The sequence below is a fragment of the Raphanus sativus genome, chromosome 5 (genome assembly GCF_000801105.2).
Source record: "Raphanus sativus cultivar WK10039 chromosome 5, ASM80110v3, whole genome shotgun sequence".
Classification (NCBI taxonomy): Eukaryota; Viridiplantae; Streptophyta; class Magnoliopsida; order Brassicales; family Brassicaceae; genus Raphanus; species Raphanus sativus.
The window spans coordinates 9,864,177-9,871,945 of NC_079515.1; the positions used below are offsets into that span (position 1 = coordinate 9,864,177).

General features: G+C 44.3%; 2 non-coding genes across 2 annotated transcripts; both read left to right on the forward strand.

Moving 5' to 3' along the window:
* The first annotated feature begins 440 nt into the window (after nucleotides 1-440).
* Nucleotides 441-547, forward strand: LOC130495307 (small nucleolar RNA R71). The gene has a single exon (XR_008934579.1). It is a non-coding gene; the product is annotated as a small nucleolar RNA R71 (small nucleolar RNA).
* A 5,255-nt stretch (nucleotides 548-5,802) lies between these two features.
* LOC130495308 (small nucleolar RNA R71) lies at nucleotides 5,803-5,909 on the forward strand. Its single transcript, XR_008934580.1, has one exon. It is a non-coding gene; the product is annotated as a small nucleolar RNA R71 (small nucleolar RNA).
* The last annotated feature ends 1,860 nt before the right edge of the window (nucleotides 5,910-7,769 follow it).

Consider the following 7,769-nt stretch of genomic DNA (forward strand, 5'->3'; position numbering starts at 1 on the left):
TGATGTCTGTGGTAACCTGATTCAGTGCCTTGACCTGAAGTTGCTGGCTCTGGAGCATCTGCTGCATCATAATGTTCAGATTTTTCAGATCATCTGGCGGACTGTTCCCTGCAGTCGGAGCACTCGCGGCTGGAACAGCTTGCTGATTGCTCTGCGGGATGGTGTTCTGATACCCAGATCCTTGTGCCTGGTTGTTCTGCAGTAGCTGATCGACCTTAGCTGTTAGCTCATCAATTTTCTGGGTGTGTACACTGTTCCCTTTCTTGGAGCGGTTGCTCTCCTGATTCTCATTGGCTGAGCTAGCTGCCATGTTCTCAATCAGCTTGAGCGCTCCATCAGTGGTCTGAGTCATGAAGTCTCCATTGCTCGAAGAGTTTAGAGCACCTTGGTATTTCCAGTCCACCCCATCATAGAAAATGCCCAGGAGGTAATCATCATCAAATCCATGGTGAGGGCATTCTCTCTGGTAGTCATTGAAGCGCTCCCATGCGTCACAAAAAGGCTCATCATGGAGCTGTCTGAATGAAGTGATCTTGTTCCTCAATGCAGCTGTTCTCGCCTTAGAGTAGAAATGGTTGAGGAACGCTGATCGGACCTGTTCCCATGAAGTGAGAGAGCCGGTAGGGAGGGAGTTCAACCACCGTGCAGCTTTTCCATCAAGAGAGAATGGGAATAGCATGCACTTGATGTAGTCTGGTGGCACACCATTCGCACGAGTAAAACTGCAGACTTTTTCGAAATTCTCAATATGCTCCATTGGAATTTCTGCAGAGAGACCAGAGAACACTTTTCTCTGCACCAGATCAATCAGAGCAGGCTTGATCTCGAAGTCCTGCCTGGTGCAGAGTGGAGGAACAATGGCAGAGCGCGTAGTAGGAATGTTCCGGGAAGGTTTCTCTCCCCGATTGGAACAGTCTGCGCTGCTTGTTCCTGCCGCGCGAGAGCAGCCTGTTGAGCAGATTGTTCTGCAGCTGCTTGCTGAGCTTGGATGGTCTGCTGCATCTGAAGCATCTGCTGTTGCATCAGTTGCATTGCTGCAGCGAGATCATCCTGATGACCGTGATCACCCATGGTGGTGTCAGTAGGCCTTGGCTGTTGTCTGTTCTGATTTTCTAAACCTTGCGATCTCCTGCAACAAAGAGAAAAGAGCAAGTTAGAGGTCTTAGACTAAATAAATAACCGAAAAATAAAGGTAAAAAGATGGTCCCCGCAACGGCGCCAAATTGATATTCGTGTTCACGCACACCAATTAACCTAATGTGCACACTACCACAATCGAATGGTATGTCGATGTAGCACTTTAGGATCGAATCCACAGAGACCAACTCTTACACTTTATTTTTATGGGATCAATATTAAGCTAAAACAATATGGGGTTTTGATTGAGGGTAATGTGAAAAGCAAGTAAAATAATATAAATGAGAATTCAATTTAAAGAGAAGCCAGCCTAGGGTTACTTCATCGGGTGCTAATACTTGTGAGCTAAACAATTATTCAAGTGCTAATAAGAACAGTCTAGAACTCGGATCACTCAAGTAGAACAGTCCACTGTCGTGGTACTGCTCCCTATGCTGATCGATCTCACCGTCTAACTGTCGTTGAGGTGAGAAGCGATCAACAAGCAATAGAGATCAAGTCCGATAGGTTCACAAAACACCCTAATATCTACTTTCGCTGATTAGGGATGCAATGCTCATTCAAAACAGATCTAGCAACCTAAGCACTTTTGATGATCAGATTAACCTATGATCTAACATTAAGCGGCCAGTTTAATGCAAGCAATAAGAACATTATGAATGAAGACAATCAATGGATTCACTTATCTATGTTTAGCTCACGAAATCAACACCCTAGAACCCTAGACAAGCTAGCCGACTACTCAGCCATGAACACAAGAAAAGACAAGCATCAATACTGAATAATACTGCATAAAATAACAGAAACAAGAGAGGGTTCAGGATTTCTTCTCTATGGAGAGAGATAGCCTTCTCCCTTTACAAAGTAGCAAATCCAATAATCTCAAAAGTCTCCAATGGTTTCTTGTGTCTAGAATAGCGTAGAATAGTAGAAAATAGAAAAAGAAGTTATATCAAAGCCACAGGCGGCCAGAGAGAAAAAGAGGATAATTAGGGCAAATCCCGAGATGTTGTATTTTCCTTATTCGTCGGGAACAACCGCGGGATCACTCCGTCTGCTTGTTCCGCTTGATCGGAACAGTCATCAGACTGTTCTGCGTGAAAATCACCAAACTGCACTGTTTTCTGCTTCTTTTGTTCCAGCAGGTCCATCTCCCATCCAGTGCAACTCCAGACCTGTAATGACTCGAAAAGGACTAGAAAGACTCGATAAAGACTTGAAAACCAATTAGAAAACATATATACAATGATGTATAAAACACCATATATCAATTCCCCCAGACTTAGATCCTTGTTTGTCCTCGAACAAGGCCAAGTATCAAGAACAAGGAGAAAGGTTTGAAAGTGTGGGAACTCTCCTATTCTCAGCAACCATACCTTAACCACGAATCTCTGAACCATACAAGCAGTAAACTAGGACAACACACCCTTACCAGAACCCACTGACTGCTGTTCGAAAATCGGCTCCATACTCTACATCTCAAACCTGAAAAAAGCAACACTATCGAGACAGAACTCCCTACATTCATTTAAGAGCAGCGTGAGCTTCTCATCACAGGCACTATTCAGGGTAGACGGGCTAGGTGTGGAACAGGCTAATTTTATGGTGGAGCTAAAGAGTGTTTAGGGGCTACCAACTTTTCGTAGTGGATGCAGGATATCGCGCAAAATAGTCGTGAGAGGACGGCTCCATTGATGTCCACAGCCCCTTACTCGTTTTGCTATCTCAGGAGCGATTGTTCTTTTCGTTCGGGAACAATCATCAGACTGCTCCGCTCATCTGTCTGCTCCTCATCCCTTCATATTGATACCTACTCTTCTGCTCGACCTTCCCAATGGCTCATGTATCCTGAATTCTTCTCCTTCTCCATCACCATATGCTAAATAAAATGAAAGATAGATCTTTTTTTTTTTTTTAATTTTTTTTTTTTTTTTTTACAGTACAAAAAGAGATGGTGAGGTGACGAAGAAGGAGGTAACATGTGATGTCAAGGATGCCACTGGTGGTTTTGATTCAAATCATTCTGGTTCTCCACCCATGTTCTTGAACAGCTCATTGGTTATGGAGTGGTTGCTCCCTTAATCTGCTTGTTCTCCTTCTGGCTGAATCTGCGCAGCAGTAACGAGTAAGAGGCTGCGTCGATCCTTTCCTCTCCGACCTTTTTGCACATATCTGCACATATAACACTGAAAAACAAATGCATGAAGGTGGAATAAAGGCTAAGGTTCAGGGTGGGAACTAGCTAAAGATGAGCTAGCCACTCAGGAACAACAAGATGGATAGAAAGAATAAGAAGTCCTGAGTGTAGTTCTCGTTTCCTGATCTAGTGCCCATAACAAGAAGAATTTCAGTCAAGATTAGGTTCAAGTTATTTGGAGTTAAGTCTACCCAGTGTAACCTGATCGGCTGAGAACTTCTGGAGAATCAAGTGAGATATGTCAGGGTGTTCCGGGTCCACATGTGTGTCTTTCGCCACTGCTAAGGTCACTGAATAAGACAACTAAAGCACGAGGTGGTTAGTGATCAACACAGAATAAGGTCCTAATTCCCACAAAACTTTGACTGACTCGATCCTAAAAACTGACTCATGACTGACTCAAAAGAAAAACAAAAGAAAGAAACGAGTTAGTAAACGACGAAGACCCTCCCCCAGACTTACTTCACAACGTCTCGGTGTGAAAATAAATCAGAGAGAAGGTGAAAACAAGAATTTACAATTTTTTTTGGTCGAGATACTTACCTGGAGCGGGTGCTCCGAAAAATTCTGGGTGTTCTGTCGCCAGATTTTCACCTGGGCGGTTGTTCTTGGCTCCTGCAGAACAGGGAGCTCCGTTTCTGCAACCCAGAATTTTTCGAAGTATCTCGAATTTTTCTGCTTTTTGACCTGAAACTCAATAAACTAAAACGAAAATAAGCAAACAAAAACAAAACCAAGTTATATTTACACTTACCAGTGGGTTGCCTCCCACCAAGCGCTTGGTTAAAGTCACTAGCTTGACTTGGTGACAGGGATCAGTCGGGTTGAGCATGAGGGCTTGTTCCAAAACAAGCTCCACAATTGACATGTTCAGCTTCAAAACTCTGCTCAACAACCCTTTCACAGCAGCTTCTCCTTTCTCTTTCAGCTCATCAGTGAGAATAACTCTGACTTTAGAGAAAGGTTTAGAGGTACCCTTGCACTTTACCTCATACTCAATGGATTTCTCATCACACCAGTGAGGTGTCAAAGTCATAGTAGGATCTCCTTTGACCCTTTTCTTCTGGACTTTCTCTTTCACCTTGCATTCCCACTGAGTGTTCTGGGTATCAGTGTGAGGATCTCCATCCAGGACTTCCTTGATCTCACTGTTTTTCCAAGCTCCTTCCTTGGAACAACCTTCAGCTTTTCTCACTGAACACTGAGATGCAAGAGGCGTGTAGTTTCTGAAATCTGGTGGGAACAGCCTGATAGAAGACATTCTTGTTGATGTGGGAGAAGGAGACTCTCTTATTAGGCATATCAACGATTGCTCCCACTGTAGCCATAAATGTCCTTCCTAAGATCAAAGGCATCTCATGATCCTTGTTCATCTCAACAACCTGAAATTCAGTATGGAGAACACAGTCCCCAACTTGGACAGGAAGGTTGCGAATGGTGCCATAAGGAACTGCTCTGGAAGAGTTTGCAAAAGTCAGAGTCACCTGAGAAGGCTCAACATCAGCAATGCCCAACTTGTCTACAATCGCCTTTGAGACAAGATTCACACAAGATCCAGAGTCACAAAGAGCTTCCTCAAATTCTACTCCAGCAATGGAACATGGAAAAGCAAATTTTCCAGGGTCATCAACCTTAGGCAACACCTTCAGGTGTCTAGGTGGAATCGGATAGGGAACCTTAGGAACATAGACTCGCACTGGTGGAATATCAGTAGATCCGTCGGGGGCGGGAGCAGTCGCGGGGAGCAGTCACTCTAGAGCTAGCAGACTGCTCTGTTCTCTGTTCTGCGCCCAGAACAGTCTCAGCGAACAGTTGTTCGCTTGTTTTTCCTCAGATTTCTCACGTCTCTGCTCGGTTGCATTACAGTGCTCAACCCTAGGATTCATCACACTTTTTCCACGAATGATCTCTTGCTGTCTTTTAACAGTTTCAGCAGTTTGAGCAAGCTGAACATCAATCTTCTTTATGTGGTTGCTCACAGTATCATATTTTGAATTCAGCTCGGTGAACATGCTGTCCATCCTGGTGTTGATGTCTGTGGTAACCTGATTCAGTGCCTTGACCTGAAGTTGCTGGCTCTGGAGCATCTGCTGCATCATAATGTTCAGATTTTTCAGATCATCTGGCGGACTGTTCCCTGCAGTCGGAGCACTCGCGGCTGGAACAGCTTGCTGATTGCTCTGCGGGATGGTGTTCTGATACCCAGATCCTTGTGCCTGGTTGTTCTGCAGTAGCTGATCGACCTTAGCTGTTAGCTCATCAATTTTCGGGTGTGTACACTGTTCCCTTTCTTGGAGCGGTTGCTCTCCTGATTCTCATTGGCTGAGCTAGCTGCCATGTTCTCAATCAGCTTGAGCGCTCCATCAGTGGTCTGAGTCATGAAGTCTCCATTGCTCGAAGAGTTTAGAGCACCTTGGTATTTCCAGTCCACCCCATCATAGAAAATGCCCAGGAGGTAATCATCATCAAATCCATGGTGAGGGCATTCTCTCTGGTAGTCATTGAAGCGCTCCCATGCGTCACAAAAAGGCTCATCATGGAGCTGTCTGAATGAAGTGATCTTGTTCCTCAATGCAGCTGTTCTCGCCTTAGAGTAGAAATGGTTGAGGAACGCTGATCGGACCTGTTCCCATGAAGTGAGAGAGCCGGTAGGGAGGGAGTTCAACCACCGTGCAGCTTTTCCATCAAGAGAGAATGGGAATAGCATGCACTTGATGTAGTCTGGTGGCACACCATTCGCACGAGTAAAACTGCAGACTTTTCGAAATTCTCAATATGCTCCATTGGAATTTCTGCAGAGAGACCAGAGAACACTTTTCTCTGCACCAGATCAATCAGAGCAGGCTTGATCTCGAAGTCCTGCCTGGTGCAGAGTGGAGGAACAATGGCAGAGCGCGTAGTAGGAATGTTCCGCGGAAGGTTTCTCTCCCCGATTGGAACAGTCTGCGCTGCTTGTTCTTGCCGCGCGAGAGCAGCCTGTTGAGCAGATTGTTCTGCAGCGCTTGCTGAGCTTGGATGGTCTGCTGCATCTGAAGCATCTGCTGTTGCATCAGTTGCATTGCTGCAGCGAGATCATCCTGATGACCGTGATCACCCATGGTGGTGTCAGTAGGCCTTGGCTGTTGTCTGTTCTGATTTTCTAAACCTTGCGATCTCCTGCAACAAAGAGAAAAGAGCAAGTTAGAGGTCTTAGACTAAATAAATAACCGAAAAATAAAGGTAAAAAGATGGTCCCCGGCAACGGCGCCAAATTGATATTCGTGTTCACGCACACCAATTAACCTAATGTGCACACTACCACAATCGAATGGTATGTCGATGTAGCACTTTAGGATCGAATCCACAGAGACCAACTATTACACTTTATTTTATGGGATCATATCAAGCTAAAACAATATGGGGGTTTGATTGAGGGTAACGTGCAAAGAAGTAAAATAATATAAATGAGAATTCAATTTAAAGAGAAGCCAGCCTAGGGTTACTTCATCGGGTGCTAAATACTTGTGAGCTAAACAATTATTCAAGTGCTAATAAAGAACAGTCTAGAACTCGGATCACTCAAGTAGAACAGTCCACTGTCGTGGTACTGCTCCTATGCTGATCGATCTCACCGTCTAACTGTCGTTGAGGTGAGAAGCGACAACAAGCAATAGAGATCAAGTCCGATAGGTTCACAGAACACCCTAATATCTACTTTCGCTGATTAGGGATGCAATGCTCATTCAAAAACAGATCTAGCAACCTTAGCCTTTAATGACAGATTAAACTATGATCTAACATTAAGCGGCCAGTTTAATGCAAGCAGTAAGAACAGTTATGAATGAAGACAATCAATGGATTCACTTATCTATGTTTAGCTCTCGAAATCAACACCCTAGAACCCTAGACAAGCTAGCCGACTACTCAGCCATGACACAAGAAAAGACAAGCATCAAAACGAATAATACTGCATAAAATATACAGAAACAAGAGATAGGGTTCAGGGGTTTCTTCTCTATGGAGAGAGATAGCTTCTCCCTTTACAAAGTAGCAATCTCAATAATCTCAAAGTCTCCAATGGTTTCTTGTGTCTAGAATAGCGTAGAATAGTGTAGAAAAAGAAAAAGAAGTTATATCAAAGCCACAGGCGGCCAGAGAGAAAAGAGGATAATTAGGGCAAATCCCGAGATGTTGTATTTTCCTTATTCGTCGGGAACACCGCGGGATCACTCCGTCTGCTTGTTCCGCTTGATCGGAACAGTCATCAGACTGTTCTGCGTGAAAATCACCAAACTGCACTGTTTCTGCTTCTTTTGTTCCAGCAGGTCCATCTCCCATCCAGTGCAACTCCAGACCTGTAATGACTCGAAAAGGACTAGAAAGACTCGATAAAGACTTGAAAACCAATTAGAAACATATATACAATGATGTATAAAACACCATATATCAATGGTCT